We start from the raw sequence: 22,633 nt of genomic DNA on the forward strand, positions 1-22,633 counted from the left end.
CTTCAGAAAAAGTATAACCTACCCTGTACTGAAGTTCCTTCTCCAACTTTATGAACCGTGGAAAATGAAAACATCCCATCTTTCCAAGAGAAGAAGGAAAGGATGAGGAGGAGGAAAGAGGAGGGGGGAAGGAGAAAGAGGGGAATGAGAAGGACGGAAAAATAGCAACGAGCAGCAGCATCGGGAGAGCAGAGCGTCTCTAGGCAGGTGCGGTATGAGAGAAGTTTGAGACCCACCATGGGCTCAGATGAAGACATAAAGGGCTCGGCCTTATATATGGGGATTAATAGAGCCCCAAAGAGTCATTGCTAAAACCAGCCATTTTATAGATGTTGATCCCTCAAAATCAGAAAGAAAAGCAAACGATAAATTTAGTGTGTAGGTGAAATGTACACTAACGCTATCATAAGAATCAAGTTGATGAAGTGTGTAGAAAATATTTTATGAATGGTAGACAATTATGAGAATCAGAGGCCAAATGGCCATTTCGTTCTCATTTATCACTTCCACCAGTGACCCTTTCACTATTAACTAATGACAGTCATGTTTCAGAATCCTCAATGCATATATAATATAACTTTATAAAAATTAGGATTAAGAGAATTTAGCTTATGAGAGTCATTCATTATATGTATATTCAGTGTTTTTTATGTGCCAAAGTGCTACATGTTAGGGATACTGTGATCAACCTTGACTTTCCTAGAGCTAACAGACTGGAAAACCACAGTAATTAAATGTGAGCAATCAGGTTTTTTACACATTATGAGATAATGTATATAAAACTCTTGCAAAACTCCTGGTATATAATGAGCTTTCAATCATGGATAGCTTTTAATATTATTGGTACTTTTTCTTCAGTTAATGTTTTTTAGTCAGATAAAACCATGTATTTTCTTTTCCTAAATAATGAATGAACTTTAATCAGACCTCTGGATTTCCACTGAAGTAGCATAAAATTCTAAGGAGGAGTCAGGATGCTACTGATTTAAAGCCAGCCTCGTGGTAGCCTGGATGACGGCAGTGGTCAAATAGCTAAACGAGTTCTGAATAGCAGAGGCTTTTTAGACACGTGAACCTAAAGTGCAGCGAACAAAGCGAACTCCAGTCACCATCAAGTGAGTGCTGTGGCTCACATGACTTAATGGCAAGCCAGCCTTAACACCGTTGGCTGGATGAATTATCTCACTGACCCACCGCTTACACTGTTACTAGTCATTACTCCTGGGGTATTGTTCAGTGCAACAGGGCAAGAAATAACTCATTGACTCCCTGAAGCTATAGATGATGGATTTTCGATCCCTGGCTGCATTCAGAAAGCATGCAAGCTCACCGTACTGAATGGGGAATTCATTAGCCAGCCACCCCATAGCATCATATGCTTAGATCCTGATGCTGCCACTACTGCTGTTTCAACTTGTTAGTGTTTCCCTGATGGATGGCAGAGGGAACTGTATGACTGTATTAGCCTCAAAGATAATACTGACAGCCAGACCTGTTGTTTCCCAGCCTGAGATGACACCTTTGGAGCCTAGAATCACTTACAGACACTTAGATAAGCCCTGCTGATTGACCAAGCTAAATTTCATCCCAGAGTCAGTTCATACCCAGGAAACAGGAGATTGGCAATTAAGTCTCATGTCCTATTTTTGATTCCTCAGTTAACTTCTTTTAATTTAGCTTATTTTCCTACTCCATTTTAAAATGGCAGGTAATTTAATGGCATAGTTGACTATTTCCCACAGTTACTTAGGACTATATCTTTAGAGATCGTCTTGTATTACTACCATTGCTATCACTTACCACTAATATTTATTGACAGAATACCAGGTACAAGACACTGTATAAGAGCTGTGTTTACATTACATTGTTATATGCCCAGAACAACTCAATGAGGTAGTCATTATTAGTATCCTCACTTTGTAAAGGAGGCAACTAATGTTTAATGAAGCTAAAGAATTTTCCCAAGATAGCACTGCTAATAAATGGCTGAGCAGGCCTTCAAATCCAGTGCTGAGTCTTAATTACTATTATACTCCTAATAAAGGTTCCAGAGTAGAAAGTTTAGCAGTGATAATTTGAATTCAACACATATTTATAGAACAGCAATTTATTTGGAGTTGTCGGATATATAAAGAAATTTAACATAAAGGAGGGAAATAAAAATTGTGCATCTAACTTAATTTTAAGGCAGCATTGACTGTATACCAAGAAGGGTAAAATATTATTGTTTGCAGAGACTAAAGAAATGTTCATATACAGGGTAGGTCAGATTTTGACATGTGGAACCTGAAAAGAGAACATGCCCGCTGAAGATACCTCAAAAAGAAAAGGCGAATATAACCTCAAAAAAAGGAAATATAGGCTCAAATTAGTGAGATGTTCAGTTTGACCAGAATAAATAAATGGCTTGAGGGAAAATGCAGACAGTATGGAATAGCAGAAAGAACACATGTTTTAGAGGCAAGTAGTCTGTGATTCAAGGTCTAGCTCTGCTTCTAGCCAGCTCCATGACCTTGGATGAATTGACTGCTCCATAAAATAGACATAATAATAATGCCACCTTGCAAGTCTGTGTGAAGATTTATAATAATATATGTGAAATTGCTTAATGAGTAGCTGGTCCACAGTAGATGTAAAACTAAATAATTACGATTTTTTGTTTATTTTTTTCTCTCCAGGACTTTAGCCTGTAGTGAGAAGTACTTGAATGCCATACTGATAGATTGCTTTTGAAAGCAATATGATGTTGAAAGTTTTTGAGCAGAAGATAAAATGCCCAAGGCTCAATTTTTAGGAAGATTACTTTGGCTGTGTTGAAAGAAGGTTTTTTCACTGGGTTGAAAGAAAATAGATAGCAGGTTATTGTTTAAGTGGCCCAGGAAAATAATTTTAAAGGACTTATTCAATGATGATGATAATAGGAAGGTAATGAGGATGAAACAAAAGGACATTTCAGGGACAGAATCAACAGATGTTGGATGATTGATGAGAGAAGTAAGGAATGTCTGGAATGGGAAGGTTACGATTTCATTAATAGTGACAATAAAATGGACATATTAACAAAAACAAAGTTTCGGGTAAGGTCAGCGTTTGACTTTGGTGATGCAAAACATAAGGCATCCAAGAGACAATCTCTAGCTCTTTCCCATTGAAAATATGTGATGAACTCAGATGAGAGATACAGGCTAGAGGTAGGGATTTAAAATTTTTCAGACTGGCAATGACCATGGAAGCCCTGAACAATGCTAAGATCTCCAGGGAGATAAATGAGTAGGAATTTGTGTGTATATATAACTTCATAAGATGAAGAAGGAAAAGAAGGAAGTTAAAAAAGAAAAGGTTAGAAAGTCAGGGAAAACCTAGGTAGTGAAGTTTTACAGAAATCAAAATAATTGAGAAAGGTTTTCAAACACATGTATTTCCAGAGCTATTTTTTTTCCCACACCTTTTAGCCACACCTCTTTACATTTGAAATGAATTTGTGGGAACGTCTTCTTAGTATATAATGGTATTTATTATGGCATATAATCTTTGTCATTCCAGTTTTCTCATTAGTCGTTCTGCATTTCTTCCCTGGGTAGTCATCATGGGCATTATTAATTCAGAGCCAGAGACTCAGGGTCCAGCCCTAGCTCTGCCACCAGCTAGCAGTTATCTTATATAAATGGTGGAGATATAGATACTGTTCTGCCGACCTCATAGTATTATGGGGAAGATCAAGCGAGAGAATGCGTATGCATGTGCCCTGTTACCATTGAAAGACCTACAAAATCAATAAAATCGTTTTCATAATAACATTGGTATGCCTACCACCCAGCAGAGCTCTTGGTGCATAGAGATTGTGGTTGGAGACCTGGAAATGAGGACCTAAGAGATGCTAAAATGGTTGTATTTTTCCATAGGAGGGTTAGCAGCACGACAAAGGGTAGATCAGAGCCAAAATGTGGATGGCTCAACTGCCAGATTTCATGAACTGCTGTGGTCCTTAAACCAAATTTTTATTTGGTATGCGTCTTCAGACATTTCCCCTTACACCTTGGAGCATCACTTTGGGGAAGGCAGTTTGGATTCGAGGTCATGCTACAGTTCCAAAAACAAATTCTCTGATCCCGGTGATCACCATGTGCAGTGAGGCATAGACTCTGATTACCTTTACCATTATCTTAGCTCAGATAGTCATAGATGTTACTAAGAGTCGTAAAATTATCGCACCTTTTCTTAAATGCAAATCTCAGTACTTAGGTTACTAAACTCTTTTGGAAATGAGCTCTCCCGATTGGCTTTTCATGGCTATGAACTCATATTCTTACCTGGTGGCCAGTATATATTTTTTAAATCACTTCTGTATTTGCTGTTTTATTCAATGTCCAGGCGGTACGCTAGCCACTTTGTATATATCAATTTATTTAGTCCTACAACACTGTCAGATTTGTGGGATTGCCTTCATTTTAGAGATTAAGAAACTAAAGCTCAGAGGATTAAGTAACCATTTGTTCACAAGGTTAAGGGAAGGAAAGAGGACCAAAATATTGGTAGGTTTGATTTTAATGTCATATGCACTGCTTTCTAAATTTACCTACTGAGGTCACATGTGGTGATTTTAGCAGGACCTGTAATATTTTTTTTTCTTTTTTAATCCACGTAGTCAAGAATTGTTAGCAGAAATAGAGGGATGGAATGTAGCGTTTTGGCTAAGGTAGAATACATAATTGGGACTAAGTCACTTTCTTTTTGGATTGAAAGAAATTCTTCATTTTACATTACATTTTATTGCTTCCCAGTATTTGCTTTTGTCTCAACAGGATTAAGGCACCCAATTATGCCTAAACTGCTTTCTTAAACACCCCTATGCAAAATGGGCTTGGAAACTGAGCTGAAGTTTTGCAATGTGGTAGGCCATTAGGTTCAAAGGTAACTTTTGTTCCCGAATTTCAACAAAATCCTTTCAAATGTAGTATATCTGAGCAGAGATTATTGGATACATTCATTCTCATATTTCAGTGTGTGATAAATGTCATATTAGAAGTCTTCAGATATTCTTGCTTGAAAACCCTAAATGATCTCAAATAATACAGAAACATATTTGGTTTCTCTGCAGTCAGTCAGTATGTATGTATGTATGTATGTATGTATGTATGTATTTGTATTGCTAATTTAAAAACAAGTATAAGTGTATTCATAGCAGCCCTGGGCTGTCATTCACTGGTATGTTAACTACTAATGTCCAGTGGCAAAGTATTGTAAAAACTTGAAAGATAGACATTTTTACTGGAAATCACATCTCTTGAAGTGGGAACAGATTCCATTTGATTTGCCCGACTTGATGCCCAGTTTTTAAGGTTAGCAGTCTTTAATGTTTGCTACTTAAGTCAGCAATACTGGAGCTGATTTTGTCGCTTGGCTAAACAGAAAAGCTTAAATTCAGTACTAAAGAGTGAAAGAGGAAAATTAGTCTGGTGTGAGGTGTTTCCAAGAACACAGTGCATGAAGAATGAGGATCTTCGACTATCCATAAAGCAGAGCTTTCTTTTTTAAAAAAAGACAAACATCTCTTTGGGATTAGTTGGGAATATATACAGGTTCATATAGCAAGCGGTATAACATGACAAACTTAGCTTTAGATGAGAAGCAGGTGGAAGGAATAGAATTCCCAAAGTAAAATAAGCCAGACAGGCAAAGGTTAGTAACCTACTTTAGTGAAAAACAATTTATTCATTAATTTTTCTGAGCTGTTCCTGCTACATGTCAGGTAAGTTCTGGATACCAGAGATACAGGAGTGAATGAGATAGACAAACTCCCTGTCTTGTGAATCTTACATGCTAGTAGGTACTTCAGTGGGTACAAGTGGGTACAAGCAGCCAGAACCTGAGTTTTATAGAACTCTGTGAAAACATGATATCATGTATGTTTAATTAACTTATTAACAAACTGGTGAATTCCCACCAAACTTTTATTTTCATCTTTGTATCTTTCTCTGTTTCTCAAATCTCCATATGAAACTCTCTTACCCTTAAATCGAAAAAGAACAGCTACCTTAATAGCTGGGGTTTCTGCTGCGACCACCATATTGAGCACTCTAATTTGTTTTCAGTACCAAAAACAAACAAACAAACAAACAAACAAAGACGAATAACATCTTCACCCCCAATTTCTTTTCCTTTTTCTTTGAAATGACTGTCACCATTCCCATTGTTTTCTTTTGAAATCGTGCAAGTTTCCTTCAGAACATCTATTTTTCATATACAGCACTAACAGAGGGGAAAAAAAGACACACAAAAAAATCTACCAAATGAAAACCTGCCCTCCCAGAGAGACAAACTGTACCACTTCTGGTGTACTTTCCAAGCCTACCTAGACTGTCATGTCTACCTATTGACCTAGAACCTCTCATCCTCAACCCCAGTCATTTACAAGATCACCCCCTGTGGTGACAGTATCAGTACAAATTAGGTTTTTCCCTTCACTTTACTGAATGCTATGGGAAACAGAATGGAACCACATGTTTCCCCTTGATTCACACCCAAACACTGCAAAACAGAGTGTGTGCTTCCTCCTTCAAGCTGTGTGTGTGCATTAAACACATGCAAATATTGGACTGAAATGCAGACACAGTAAGTCAGCACTGGGGAAAACCAAAGAAGTCTTTTTCGTTTCTCTAAATCTCTATCTTTTATTTGAGCTAGCTCTTTGTAGAGATTCAAAGAATGTTATTTTACAATAATTCTCTAAACAGCACTTAAATATTTCATCTAAAATTGGGTATTCACCATATGATAACGGATCCCCTTTTGGAACTGGGAAACTCATCATTAGCACTTTCTTTATAAATTACTATCAATTTTTTATAAAGACAACAACAAGAAAACACTTTATGTTCAATGTGATAAAACAGAGATGGCATGATGGTCAGGTTTTCCCTGTTTCCATGAATTGCTTCTTTGTGAATAGTGTTTGGTGTGAATAGTATATTAACAAAGGGGTCTCCTATGGTATGGACCCCGACCCTAGGCCGGAATACCAAACTTCTCTTTGAGGGTTGCAGATTGATCTCTCATGTCCTCTCCATGAAAACAACTGCAAAATAGTGAGACTTCATGCCCAATTCTGTGTACTTAGTTGTATGTGACACGAGCTGGTCAGAAGGTTTTGTGTGCACAGTGACATTTCTACACTGTGGAGGCCAAGGTCACAGGATTGACACAAAATAGTTCATTTTACACAGCAGGAAAATTGTGTGTGTGTATGTGTGTGTGTTTAAAAAGCCTAAACAGAACAACACTGTTATGTTAGCTGCTCAAACTCTACTGACCACCAAAAGCCACCTTGTAAACCTGACCTAGCACTGACCTAGATTTTGGAAACGTAGCCACTGCTTTTTGCTCAGCACCTTCTGGATTCAAACTCTCACCAAGTCGTTGTGCATGTCCATAAGAAGTCACTGTTCTGCTTGCTTCTGTCTTTAGAGTAGTTGACGATTTGATTCCCTCTAATGGAGACTTTCTACTGTTCCTGACGACTGCCAGTGAGGCCAGAGCCAGCTGCGCCCTCCTCACTGGTCATGAACCAGGTCAGCACACTTAGATTCCCGCACATATATAGGGCAGCTCCGTGGGGCATCTAAAATAGAACTATTTCTGTTGCCCCAGCACCTCCTTCCTTCCGGATTCATTGGACAAAAGAGCAAGGATAAACTCTTTCCTTCCTTCTCCTTCCCCAGTGTTTGGTGATTCTGCACAAGCAAGCCCACTTTTCCCACTTGGTTCAATCACGCCGGTCCTGGATCCTAATTCAGAGAACAGGGCGTCCCTTGTCTTCCACATGTCAGTGTGAGGGGTTTAGAGACTGGGCTCAGCTAGTGTCCCTTGAGTTTCCTCTAATACACAAATATATTTTAAAATTCAGATATTCCATATACAAATTGAGACTTCCAGTTTCTCAAAAATGACAAGATTCAGCTACACTGGGCCAGACTGCCCTATGTGGCATTGATCAGCTGGAGACCAGTTGATCAACATTGGCTGATTTTATAGCCATACCCTCTCCAGTCATCTGAATCTCTACCCAATCTCTGTCACACATGTCACCCAGCTTTTTCATTCATCTCTTTGCCTGCAGATATCCGATTTTGTGACTCCTCTCACACAGTTGTTTTAACAGTTTGAGGCCTTTGTATATTACATATAAACAGTCCTCCCAAACATTTTCAGAGACAGTTTAGGAGAGCTTAGAAGTTGACTTTCCCATTACTATCTTAAGGGTACATATTTGCCTACTCAGAAGTATTCGGAGCTCAATATTCATATATTTCATGTATATGATTTGTTACCTAACATAACACATTTAATGGTATTAACTCAGTGGTTCAACTTATTTGTACTCTTTTAAGAACCTTCATATTGAACATTGGGGGGGAAGTTGGGTATCATTTCTTAAAATATGTCATTACCTATAACATGCATAAAGTACACACATTTTTTCCTATATTTTAATTCATAATTTTACAATATCGGTCAGAGTTTTCTTGACTAGTCTCCTCTTGCTAAGAGTCTTTACATAAATCTCTGATTCCTCAGCCTTCTCTTAAAGGGGCCACCTCCTCATGGGTGTTTCTGAGATCTCTGAATTCTGACAAGAGTGAAAGGTGATGCATTATTGAGAGACACAATTGTTAATCCCTGTTTCACTCAAGGGCCTTGGGCTGTCGATACCAAAATGTTTCAAATGCCTCCTCTGGGGATTGTTTTGCCTGTTCCATTCCTCAGATAGTCAAGAATTCCCTTCCCTTTCTGCCCTTCCGGCTTCTGACAATTTTACCTAAACTTTTCCTTCCATTGCTTCAGGCCATTGCTTCCAGTCATATCATCTTCTGAGACTATGAATAATTCTTTCCCTTCAATTATATTGTTACCTTGAAGGTATTTATAAGCTGTGATCTCGTCCCCTGGAGTCACTGCTTTGCCAGACTCAGAAATATAGCTCCCACCACCTCTCCGCATATGTTTTATCTTCTAGCCTTTGTAGCATTCTTTTTTTTTTTTTTGAGCCTATCTTTGTAGCTTCTCTGATATTTCAATATGCTTCTCAAACTAGAGAGGTCAGAATAGCACATCATATCCCAGGTATTACTGTGAATATCTGATTTTAGAGAGAGAAATCAAGGGAGAGGATTACTTCAAAATCGAACTTAATCTGTTTTGTAACTCAAAATATAAACAGAACGGCAAAGGAAGCTAACAGGGCACTGTCAACATGCTTCTGTGTATTTTAACATACTATTAGAATAATCCTGGAAGCTTAAGGGGAAACAATGGTTTTTCCAAGAGAGAATATCTTACTTCTGTTAGACACTTGAACCTGTCCTTTAGGCTAAGATATTCTTTAAAAATCCAGGCTTCAAATATGGTTTTGTAATAAGAAGTTTTGTTTTGTTTTGTTTTCCTATAGAAGGAAAACAAATTTTGGTCTTGTTATTAATAATATTATCTCTGCTTCTGTGGTTTAAAATTAAGAAACATCATTAGGCATTTAATTTTAGGAGGAAACAAGTCAAATTGGAAAACGAATCCCCTTGGTTACTAACTTTAAGTTTCAGTCCATGTCTAATGGCACTGGGAGCATTTCATCAATGTGGCAAATTGGGTATAGCCTCTGAGGGGCATTGCAAAGAGCAAAAGCCAAGATTAGCTCTCTGTTACCACGGTCCCCAAACATTTTTGAATGTCCACACATACTAGAAAAAAATTAACCATGCAGAACATGTAAGTAAGTAAGTAAGTAAATAAATAAATAAATAAATAAATAAATAAATAAATAAATAAAGTAGAGCAGGGTCTCCAAACTCCAGACTTCAGACCGGTACCAGTCAGTGGCCTCTTAGGAACTGGGCCTCGCAGCAGGAAGTGAGCAGCAGGCAAGCGAAGCTTCATCTGTATTTGCAGCCGCTCCCCAGCACTAGCATCACGGCCTCAGCTCCACCTCAGATCATCATGCATTAGATTTTGATAGGAGCACCGGTTCCTGGTGCCAAAAAGGTTGGGGACCGCTGATGTAAGGTATGAATATACTAATATGTTGTTTACATTATGAAACACACAGAAACACCAGAATTTTTAAAGGATTAGGTGTTTCAGTATTTTCTCTCATAACATCAGTAAATCAACATTGGCACCCCCACGAGATGCCTCCCCCACTTTGGTAAGCACTGTTCTGGTGGGATCACCAGGCAACCAGCATGATCTGCCATTCTCAGCGTTCCCAGCAGGAAGCCCGGCATGAACAGTTACATGCTGGAGGGTAGCTAGGAAAACAGGCCCTTCAAATGCTCATTTTAGAGATGAAGATAGGAAGGCCCAAAGACTTACCTCCTTAGGTCACAGATTTGGTTAATCAGGAAGCCAAGGGCAAAACACAAGCCTTGTAATTTTCAGATTGGAATGCATGATGAAAAGACCAATTGTTCTATCTTTGCTGGAATTTGATAAAAGTGGAGATTGAGCTCCTTGATGATGGAGGAGGAGAGGGTGAGTCACTAGGTTTTCTTAATGGTGAAGTATTGTTTGCCTAAGTGATCTCTGCTCTTTCATGTTACTTCTATTATAGGTTCTCTGTCTCTTTCCAACTTAATATTCAAGCTTCTGATTTACTATCAGACCTCTTTAACAAGAGAACAGCACAGCTGCTAGAGCCACACTTCCTGAGTTCAAATCCTGACTCTGTTACTTAGCAGTGTCTCTTAATAGCTCTGTGAGTTTTGGCAAGTTACAAAATTTTTCTGTCTCAGTTTCCTCATCTGTTGAAATCGAAGATTATAAAGTTTCATATGGATTGATGTGAGCATTAAATGAGATCATACCTACCTGTAAAGCCCTCAGTGCGCTGCCTGACCCCATCCTAAGTGTACTTTAAGTGTTGCTATTATTATTATTAGCATTTTACTAATAATGCCTCCCGAAAGCTTAAAGTAACTTGCCCATATTATTGCATTTCATTTTGTAGCATGCCCTCGTGCTAAACAGAGAAAAACATTTTCCTTCCTACTTTACAAACATGTACACTGAGGCTCATGTGTATGCTTATGGCCAAAATCAGTTCTGAATCTGAGGAAAGATGCCCAACCTCACATTCCCTATCAGACCGTATTTACTTTCAGGAGGAAAACAATGATTCACAAACCTATCTAGCAGGCCAGGAACACAGACTCCATAATTTTTTTTTCTTGTTCCCTTGAAGCATCTCTTCTGTGCATGGAAGCTTCTATCCTGCCAGAAGCCCATCCAGCCTAAGAACAGCGGCAGCAGTGGGATTAAAGGGGTGTGCATTCATCGGTCTGAACTCTCAGCTGTGTGAGAGCCTGCTACAACCTTAATAGCCACCTCACATAACTAGCTTCCTCCACCCCCTTGCAGTGTTTCCATTTTCTCCTGCTTTCACGATGAGAGAGTGTTATTAAATGATAAGGGGGCTAGCTTTCTAGTTATATATTGTGAGAAGGTGAGAAACAATGAGTGTTGTGACACATTGGAGGGCATGTTACTGCTGATTATGGGAACTTCGTATCAGAGAGCAGATCATGGCAGAGGACTGCATCTGGGACGCTGCTGCCTCCCTTCCCCAGAGGGTTATTAATGGGCCTTCATACCTGGGAGGACAGATTACGATGTCTGGGGGACGTGATAATTAGAGATACGTCACTTATCATAAGCAGGGCACCAGCACCTCAGGCTGGCAGCTCTTTTCCATGTATGAGGCAGGCTCCATGCTCCAGAGACAAAAGAAAAGTAGAACTTGCTGTGGTAACCTTATGCGAAAGAAGCCATTTCGAATTGTCACCATGGGCGTTGATTGACCATTGGTATTGAAAAGAGAGAGAGAGCTCACTAAATAAGAGTGTCCAATTTAGAAGTCGGGTTGTGTTGGCCTATCTGCTTGTACCAGGATTAAATTATATTGTTTATAGGTGTGTGCACACTTTCCTTTCGGAGGCTTGTCTTCAGCTGTTTATGCCTTGCGTTTGTCTTCATACTTTTCCACCTGCTCATAGCCTTACATTATAGAATGGATAGAGGAAGTAGGTCTCAGAGTGCTATGCAATGGGTTTCCTGAGCTTCTGAATGGGTGCCAATGGCACATGAATCCAATCAGATAAGTCTCAAGCCACAGCTGTCTCCTGGCTTAGATGGAAAAATTATTTGTAGAGTTTGCACAGGTAAGCCAGGTAATTTAGCACCTATATTGGTTTTGAACCACCTACCAGACACATGGCTCATTTTACTCAAAGGCTTGCCCGAGAATAAATGCAAAGGACCTCCTCTTAGAGTTCCCTTCTTATAAAGGCCATTTAGGTTTTCCTCTTTATTACATTAATGTAGCTCATCACAAATGTGTGCATTCACTCCAGTTGGAATGTAGGTGGAAGCTGACCTGGGAGGGAAGAGGACCTTTTTCATGAGCAAACCCCAAGTGAGGTACAAGCCCAATTCAAATACGTTATAAGAATAAAATCATCCTTCAAATGGAGTGACTATTTTCTTACATAAATGCCTGTTATTTATAAAGCATCAACTCAGTGCAGGGGTGTGTATATATGACTGCATGTGTCTGCTTTTGTTTGTTTTGTTTTTCCCTATAATCCCCTCAATGGTATCAAAGGTAGAAACTATTTAATCTGCATACCCAGTTGAAGAGCCAAAATTCAGAGAGGTTAAATGACTTGTCCAGGTCTCTGGTCCTTGAAAAAGGCTGGGACAAGATTGAACTCCATATGTGCCTATAATCAAAACCCAGGTTCTTTTTTCTTCTGAGATTTCCTAATTTCCACACAGTCGGCTCCTTGAATTACACAGCCTCCACGCTTTTTTATTCTATGGTACGCTCACACCATATTGATCACTAAACTGGAAGGTGACAAGATGAAACCAAAAGATTGTTTTATCAGCTTTCCACTCATGTGCCAGAGCGATTCCTCTCTATATAAACAAGAGAGAAAGCCAGTCAGTCACAAGGCTTTAAGGAAACCATTGGTGCTTACTTGAGAAAGTCTTGAGAATTATATACTGCTAGCAGAGACCTCAGCATTTTCCCAAAGAGTCATTAATACCTCTATAGAACTTGTTAGTACACCTACTGAACTTGAGAGCCCACATCAATTGCTATTATTAAACTGACTTGGTCAACTCAGAAATGTTATCCAGAATTCTTAGTTCTTGAGTTCCTATGTGCCCAAGCTCCAAAAGAATCAATTAAAATTGCAGTTGAATGTTAATGTTGAGAAAAATAGGTAAGCTAGAAAAATCACTAAACATAATTTTATGCACCAGTAAGTCAAGAAAAAAAACAAAAAACACTTGAATTTGTCAATAGGTCCCTGTTCTCCAATGTTGTCTCTCTTTTCAAGGTGGTTTCAGTTTTAATACTAATGTATAATTTTCTACGATATACTCACCAGTGAAACTTCCAAAGATCTTATTGGTATAGTGAATTGTGTAAAGTCTCAGATTATTTTTGGCTTTCTATGGCTAGATACTCTTGACACATTTTTATCAGTCACATGTGGAAGTACTGTGACATTCTACCAGGCTTTACTGAATAATGTCATGTGTTTCCTCCCAAAGAATATGTACTCAATTTGGGGGATTTGTTGACTAATAAGTGTTTAAGGGCTTGGTGCTAAGTGAAGAAATGCTGAAAACCATGCGCAACATGAACGGCAAAGTATTATTCTTCATGAGCAAAGTGCCAGTGTGAGACAGATCAATGTGATGGTAAACTTGACCAATGCTGGGTGCCAGCAGATGAGAAGTGGACATTAATTCAGGTTGTGACTCAGAGGTTGCCATTGTGAGGATTTTTAAATTCAAGAACTAAATGAATGATCCACTGGGAGGCAATGTCCACACAAATCATTACTGCACAAAAAGATAATTGCTTTTCTTGGTGAATCCTAAGAAAGGGCTAGGGCTTTAAGGAAATTGAGAGAGATTTCTTTTTTTTTTCTTCCACAAAAAGGTAATTAATAAGTACAACAGACAATTCAAAGCAAGTGAATAGAATCTGAAAGCTTGAAAGCTATACATTCATAATGGATTTAGAGATTTATAAGACTTTAGCCCAGAACAGTGCCTGCAGAAGTGGACAGACCTGTAGAGGTAACAGTGTCTTCTTGAGAGATACATGCTGCATCTTCTTTTGGGCAAGCATCCAAAAACATTTTGTGTACAAGAGATATGCCTTCCTGCATAGCTGAGTAGCTAGAAAAGATTCAAATATTTGGCAGGGGGCGGGGGGGGCAGGGAGGGTACAAAAAACAGGATTGAAGTGATCTTAAAGCTAGTTTACAAATGAAGCCTGAAATACACTCCACCATGGGATGAATGAGTGTGGATTTTACTCCATGATCTATCATGCTTTCTTGGACTATAAAAAGTGGGCACTATATCCATCAATAATACATTGGAAGATAATTTAGGATATAAACTCAGAGCCTCTTCATTCCTTGACTCTCCAATGGAATTTGGTTAGACAGACTATATCATTACTAAGCCTGACATTATAAGGTGTTAGCATTGCATTTGAACAAAATTTTTCACATAGTCTATAGTAATTAAAAAAGAAAATTTCCGGTCTTTACTGAATGACAACACTGGTCATACTAAGGACAGTGTCAAAGTGTCATAATTTCTTTTCTTATCTAGTTCCTTCTGCCAGACTACAAGATCCTTAAAGACAGGGTCCTAAACCTGTTCATCCTTATAAATATTTTTTGAACGAATGTTCCAAAAGTGTAATTTAATTGCAAACTTAGCAAATATGCATTAAATATATACTTGATGCCTGATATCTGAGAAATGGGTACATTTAGGAGATAGGAAAACTCTTAAATGAGAAGACTATTTCTGTTCTGTCAAAATTTCAAATAATTTCCCAGAAACTTGAAAACTGGTGGTATACAAAGAGCAGCAGAGGGAGGAATGAGTTTCAGTTTTATCAAACATGATCATCTCCAAAGCCATTTTTCTTTAAAGGCTTTCCACAAAGGTAGATAAGAGAACATTTAAATGGATTTTTTATGCAAAGAACCAAAAAGGATTACCTTTGAAAGATGTAGTTAAAAAAGAGTTAAGTATTTAGAAAAAATAGGGATTGAAGTTGTTGCTTTGGGAAGACAAAGTTTGCAGACTTAGTCCGAAATATACTTTTCTTACAAATAATTTCTTAAATCTTTTTATTTTGAAATAATTTTAGATTTACAAAAATTGCAAAGATTGTAAAGAGAGTTCCTTTACCCTTCACCCAGCCACCCGTATTACAAAACCGTGGTCCATTTGATGCAGGATAGGGCAAACAAATTTCCCCAAGTGATGGGGAGACCAAGCCCTGTACCAAGAGAAGAGGGTTCTTTGGTAGAGAATGTAGAAAGAATTCAACACACACGCCAAAGTTAGAGTCAAAAGGAAAGATTATTAGAAAAGGGGGAACACTCCACAGACAGCATGGTCTCCTCTCAGAGACAGAGAGTGAGAGGGACCAAGAGAGGGTGGGAAAGATAATGGGTAGTAGGAGGGTGAATGTTCAGGGAATTCAGTTTTTATATCACTCTTTAGTTCCTGTGAGTTATTGTTTAAAAGACTTTGTTAACCCATTTCCCTTGATATGGACATACAGTGAGGAAAGGGAAGAGTCATGTGAAAAGGCAAGAATATGTAGAGTCAAAGGCCCGCTGCAGTTCCCAGCCTTTAATCCATAGGTCCCCATGGTTTTAGCCATAGGGAATGACTCTTGGTTCCTGTTTCCCCTTCACCCGTGTGGGGAATGGGTTGTTCGCAATCTCAGCAGAAATCTTCCTTTGTGCTGCAGGTGCCCTCCTGGCCTGGCTGCAGGGCTGATCAGCACATTGCAGTCTCTGAATGTGGCTTGATTAACATTTTTAATTCTCTTGCCTCCTCCCTACATTACATTTATCTAAACTAAGAAATTAACATCTGAACAATATTGTTAACTGCAGACTCTGCTCAGATTTTCCCAGTTTTTCAATTAATGTTCTTTTTATGCTTCAGGATCCAGTTCAGGATACCTCATTTCATTTAGTCTTCACAGCACTTTGGTCTCCTCCAAACTGACACCCTACAAGTACTTTTTAATTGAAAGAATTATCTAAAAGTATATTTGTTATGTCACTTTCATTTTCTTCCCGTTCCTTTCTCCACTGAACGTGAGCATCAGTCACTTTTTTGGCTATTTACTCAGTTTATGCATTGATTATTTTTCTATTGCACATAATTATAAGTGTACCGATGTGGTCACATGTTGAGGATGTGCATCATACTCAAATCCATAGAGTACGCAAAAGTATTCCTCTAGCTTCAACACACTTCCCTCTCATTCATCATTAGGATGCAGTATAGAGTGAAGGTGGTTGAGAACACAGAGTCTGGAGATCGACTGCCTGGATTTGAATCCACACTCCAGTTGTATGATCTTAGGCCAGTCACTTAATTTCTGTGTACCTCAGTTTCTGCATTTGTAAAATGGGAGTCAGGAAAGATTAAAATAAATGTTTCAAAAGCACTCAGAACAGTTCATTGGCACATGGTTGGTAGTATGCATAAGCTCTTATTATAGTTATCATCAACCGTAAAAAATGAATGAAGGAAGTCAGTACAGGCTAGCGAACGATTCCTAGATTCTACATCAGAATGCCTAAGTTAATATCTTGGCTCCATATTTGGTAGATGGGTTTTTTTTTTTTTTTTTTTGTATTCTGTAATAGAGATAATGATACCTGCTCTATGTTTTTCAAGGAGTTACATTAAGGATCAGATGAGATAAGGCATGAGAAAGGGTTTTGTAAAATATAAAACACAAACTTGAGCAATGACAGTGATGTGGGGCAGATAGGGGTTGGGGGCAGGGGGCAGAACAAGAAGGGCTGAGGAGCCTCGCCCTGCAGCCCAGATCCCGGCAGTAGCACAAGGTGTGTAGGTATATGGGAGTGGTTTCTGTTGGTCATAAGCATTGTATGGTTCATGCAAATATGACCCTCTGCTTAACTGAATAGTGTGGTATGGGAGGCAAAGCTACCTGGAAAAGAGAATAATACAGGTGTTACCCACTTAGAGGCTCACGGGAAAATGTTCCAGGCCTTTGTGTTGGTACTCATAGGGGACAGGAATAAGGAGACAAGGTGGGCTTGAGGACTGGTGAGTTAGCCATTAATCTGAACTCCTTATGTCCACATTGGCATTGTTTATTTCAGTCATTACCACAAACAACTCTTAGAAGAAGCTGTGTCTTGCTTTCTCTCTAAGGGGGTGGGGAGTCCTTGGGCCGCTGAGGCCGGGCTTGCTATTGATTTTCTGCTTCGTTACCAAGCAACTAAGATTTCTCCCACTAAAGAAAAAGACAAACCACCTCTGCTTCAAAGAGAAATATGTGAAAAGGGACACTTAACTTTACTTACCCCTTGTGAACATGATGGCATGCTGATTCAGAGTTCTGAATTCAGGACCCTGTTATAGAGCAGGGATGGGAACTGGGGATCTTTTTTTCTTCTTCCTTCCTTCCTTCCTTCCTTCCTTCCTTCCTTCCTTCCTTCCTTCCCTTCTTCCTTCCTTCCTTCCTTCCTTTTCCTTCCTTCCTTCCTTCCTTCCTTTCCTTCCTCCTTCCTTCCTTCTTTCTTTCTTTCTTTCTTTCTTTCTTTCGTTTCTTTCTTTCGTTTCTTTCTTTCAGAAAACTCTACCTCTTCTAACAATCTAGAATTATAGTTATATAATAAATATATGAGACCCTCAAAAGACCTAGTACTTCTGTAAAGTATGCAAATTGAGGGGCAAATTATATGAATAATTTAAAATTTATTGAGTGCTTATTATATACTGGGCACTGTTCTAAGCATTTTACACTTAATCCTTAGAGCCCTGTGAAATAGGACTGATTATTATTACCATCCTACAGATGAGAAAACTGGAACACTTAGTAGATAAGAAAATTGTCTAAAGTTGCACAGGTAGTAATTCAGAGTTCTCTCACAAAAGCTGCTCTATTCAGAATAATAGTACTTTTGATAATCAAGATAATTTATAAAGACCTTTACAGTGATAGTATTAGTCCATCACTACCCCAAATTAAATTGGTATTTAAAAAAAAAAAAAGCCATAAACAGTCGTCACAGTTGATAGTAGTTATTTTATCTTTAAAAGGTGTCATTTCATCAATTAGTCAAATACTAAAATGAAAGGGATTAACTATAAACTAAAATTTGAAATGTTTGAGGGAGAGTATTGAGCAATGTTGGGATTTTTTTACCTTGAAAAAATCTTCTTGGTCCAGTGATCTAAGAGAAGGAATACTGTCTCTGGCAAACTACTTTATAGAATTTTCTACTGAAAAAAGAAAGGAAAAAAAAAATCAGATCATTCCATTAAAGACCAAATGATGACCTAACTATGTATCACACGTACACATGAATGTGAGTGAGATCAGTTGTTCAGCTTCTAGTACAGTAAACAGTTATCCGATCTGATCAAAGGGCGGAGTGCTCTAAGAAATCTGATTCCCCATGGCTAACAACCAGGGATTACATATTTTCAAAGACTGGGAAAGCAGTGAAATGCCCTCAGCTAGACAGAACACAGTGTAAGCCTTCTTGGTTATTCAGAAGGGTTTTTGCACTGCCTCAGGCCTGTCATTATGAACATCAGTGATCATTGTGGGAATCTGGGAAAGTGCTAGTGAACAGGAAGCTCCAATTACAGAACCCTAGATAAAACAGCCTCTGCTCTAATTACACTGTGGTTAGATTGATGGGCCTAATGAGCAGTGTTCCTTAATCCAAATGTTGATTTTAGAATGAGTTAGAATGAGGGCTAAAACTATGTTAGTAAATTTATTTACTGGATTGACCGTGCGGCTCCAAGTAGAATTCAGATTAGTTCAACTAATATTGCTTAAGCACAAAACTAATGTCAGGCCCTGAGCTAGGTCCTAGAGATCCAAAAGGTGACAAAACCCTCAGGGAGTTATAGCCCAGTGAGGGAGAAGGAATTTTAATAATAATAAAATGACAATAATAGCAGCTGATATTAATTGAGCACTTGCTAGGTACTAGACACTGTTCAACACTCTGCCTTTATTAATTCATTTACCTGCCTACCACCATAATTCCATGAAGGAGGAACTATAGTAATTGATCCTCTACCATGCATGAGGTAAGTAGCAGAGCAGGGCTTAAAACTCAGGTAATCTGATTTCAGAACTTGGGCCCAAAAGTCCCATCTTAGTATCAGAGAGAAGGTTTCACTATAAACATGGTTAATTTTAAATGGAGTGTTCCAGACCAAGAAGTATAATTAACTGGAGCCAATGAAGCAAGATCATGATAATATTGACCTAACTCCCTTGTCCGCTTTACTCCAAACATTCTGTCCTCTGCCATTTTTCTGCCCAAATGTTACCTTATTAATGAAGACTTCTCTAAATGATAGAATTTTAGCAGCCCTTCTTCCCCATCCCACCTTCCTACAATCTCTACTTCTTAACTCTGCCTTATTTCCCTCCATAGATTTTAGCATCATCTGATATATATTTACTTGATTTTTGTTTGTTTGTTTGCCGTTTGCATCCCCACATTAGAATATAGGTTAAAGAGGTCCTTGTTGTTTATCACTAAATTCTCAGTGTCTGGAACACATAGGCAGTGTCTGACACATAGGAGTTCAATACATATTTTTTCGATTTGACAAATTAAAAAGACAGGAAGAAAATATGCCAAAATGTTAAAATGAGTGTTGGAAATATGATTTTTTTTAAAGAACGAATTTACCAAATTTTCTATAATGAGTGTTTCTTTTCTAGTTAGGAAAAGACAAAAAGGTAGACTATAGTGAAAAATTAATCACTAACTCGTCTTAGAAACTTACTGATTTCGTATTGTTATTTACATCACGCTTTTACACATAGTGAGATGTGATTATGGAGAACCCTTGGAAGAGTTTTATTTATAAAATGATTTTTCCTTTCCTGCTTACATCAGACAGATTGCGGCTCTGACCGCTCACCTGAGTGGGAGGTTTACTTATGGGACCATCTGTGTGAACAGGTTTCACTGGAATACCCAGTAGGCATCTGGAAAGCATCAGGGCCAAAACAGAACTCTTGATTCTCAACCTGCTCTTTACACAATGATCCCTGTCTCAATAAACCCAGCATCCACTCAGTTGTGTGAGCCAAAACCTTAGGATTCATATCTCCCTTTCCTAATGCCCATATCTATTCCATCAGAAACTCTATTTAGTCTTTCTCCAGAACACATCCCAAGTCAGACCACTTCTCACTGCTGTGCATTACCCCTGCTTCCCATTTAGTAGAAGCTCCCTGTAGCCGCCCATCTGAATCTCATCTGAATCTTTGCAGACACTTTCTAATTAGTATCTTCGTTTTCACTCTTGTCTGATACCCCCCACTCCCTGCCAATCTTTTCTCTTTAACGCAGCCAGAATCACATTTTAATTTTAATCAGTCTCTGTCCTCCCTCCATTAAAATCCTAATGTAGCTTCATATGGTACTACCAATAACATCTAAATGTACTGTATCGCCATGGACTTGAATATTCTACAGGATCTGACCCCTCAATCCCCCCAAGGCCTCATCCTCTGCCACTCTCCTCCACACTCTGGACTGTTAGTCAGGTGTGTCTAGCTTATTCCAGTTTGGGGCCTCCCCCTTGTCCTGAGACTTCTCCCCCAGCACCATGGCTGGCTATCTCATCATTTAGATGTCAGCTCAGATGTCACCTTCTCAGACTGATCTTTTTGATCCTTCTAACTCAGAAAGCTCCTTTCTCCCTCCCCACCAATCAGTCTATCCCATGCCCCTTAGTTGTCTCCAATAATAATCTTTAATTAGCTAGTTCACCTGTTTACATGTTTAATACCTGCCTCACCCTGACATGAAGGCACCATGAGAAAGGGGAATGGGGCTGTCTAAATCACTGCCCTGACCTCAGCACCCAGAATAGTGTCTTGCTCACAGTAGATGCTGAATAGTCACTGAATGAAGATATAAAAAATAAAATGAATGAATTTTTTGTGACATGTATATGGACTAGAGATGATGACCAGTGCAATTCTGATCATCTTATCTTTCATTATATCGGTTTCCTTAAACTAAGGCACAAATACTAAAAGAACACTTTGCTTCTAGGAATAAGGTCATGCTGGTGGTAGATTGGTTGATTGAGTGATTGATTCATCCATCCATTCATTCATTTGTCATTCTTCACTCATTAGTCATTTTTTGAGTACTTTCTCTATAGGCCTCCTGTAGTTGGCATTTTGCTAGTTATCTTCACCAAGTGTGTGCATGCGTGCGTGCATGTGTGTGTGTTTTGGGAGGAGAATCAAGTAAATAAAGAACAAATGCAATGCAAAAAGTGCTTTCAAAATAGCAGTTATGTATCTAGACTTATGTGCACATTGTTTTGCAAATGTAAGAAAGATGCCCCTGTTTCTGCTTCATGGAAAGTTAGTTTATAAGTATCTATCTTCAAATTATCAGAGGTTGATTTCTGTTATGGACATTTTTCTGACATTCGAGTTTTAACAGACATCAAATCTGGAGAAAAAGGAGAAAAAAAATAGAATTAGTACAGATGCTAAGGCCCATTCATTCAAATCCAATAGATACCATTTGAAACTAGACATGGGCCTCTGGTCATCTTTTCCTTCATCTTGAGTGAGGGATGCTGAAACAGACTGGGCTGGCTAATGTCTAATAGGGAACTGATAAATATTTTTCACTTGCCCAAGGGATAAAAAGTAAAATTAGTTTCCATTCCAAAAAAAAAAAAATATTTAAAGGCCAGTTAAAATTACTGACTTCATGCATCACTCCGCAATTATAGGAAGCATTACTGCACCCTCTCCGTAGATGATTAGAATAATTGCTGTCCTTTCATCTTTCTCGTCTAACAACATTCTCCCAGTGCCTCCCACTTTCCTTTGTGTCTTAGCATGCTGCCTGTATCTGCTTTGCTAAGAGAACATCAAGGCTCAGCATAATTGGGCTATTTCCCTGTCATACCGGTTTGCTTCTAAATCTTCCTCCTCTGTAGGTTGCAGTGAGGTCAATCATATGCAGTCAAATGGCAGAGAAGAGATTAAAAATAAATATATCCTAGAACTAAATATATATCACATGCGAGCTTCAGTTACAAAGGGAACTTCTCTTAATATACCTTAGATCAAACCACTGGCAGTTTTTGTGCACCTGCTGGCAATCACTACAGCTTTGATTCGCAGTATGACAGGTACATGACTTATATTGGTCTTTTTTTAATAAGTAGTAAGAGATAGAAAGTGTTTCTATTAACATAATGTTTCCTACACTTGCCCAGTCATCAGAATCACCTGTGGCACTGGGTAACAATACGTCCCTACTGAATTAAAGGTTTTAACAGTCCATATAGATCTATATATTTAACAAGCAGTCTAGGTGATCTGATCATCAGGCAAAGCCTTAAAAACCTGGTGTTAATAACATTCAGTTGGGTTGTTTATATGTCCTCCTGGGTGGGGTAATACCTGGATCTCTTTCTTTGATTAAACGTAGATTAAAATGCTCAGAGTATCTCCCACATT

At 38.6% G+C, this 22,633-nt stretch overlaps 1 protein-coding gene across 1 annotated transcript in view; it reads left to right on the forward strand.

Annotated features, from left to right (window-relative positions):
• NRXN3 (neurexin 3) overlaps positions 1 to 22,633 on the forward strand; it is a 1,605,778-nt gene that overhangs the window by 1,287,157 nt on the left and 295,988 nt on the right. The gene's annotated exons all lie outside the window — the stretch shown is intronic.

The sequence above is a fragment of the Pteropus medius genome, unplaced genomic scaffold, assembly GCF_902729225.1.
Source record: "Pteropus medius unplaced genomic scaffold, Ma_sr-lr_union100, whole genome shotgun sequence".
In the NCBI taxonomy this organism is placed as follows: Eukaryota; Metazoa; Chordata; class Mammalia; order Chiroptera; family Pteropodidae; genus Pteropus; species Pteropus medius.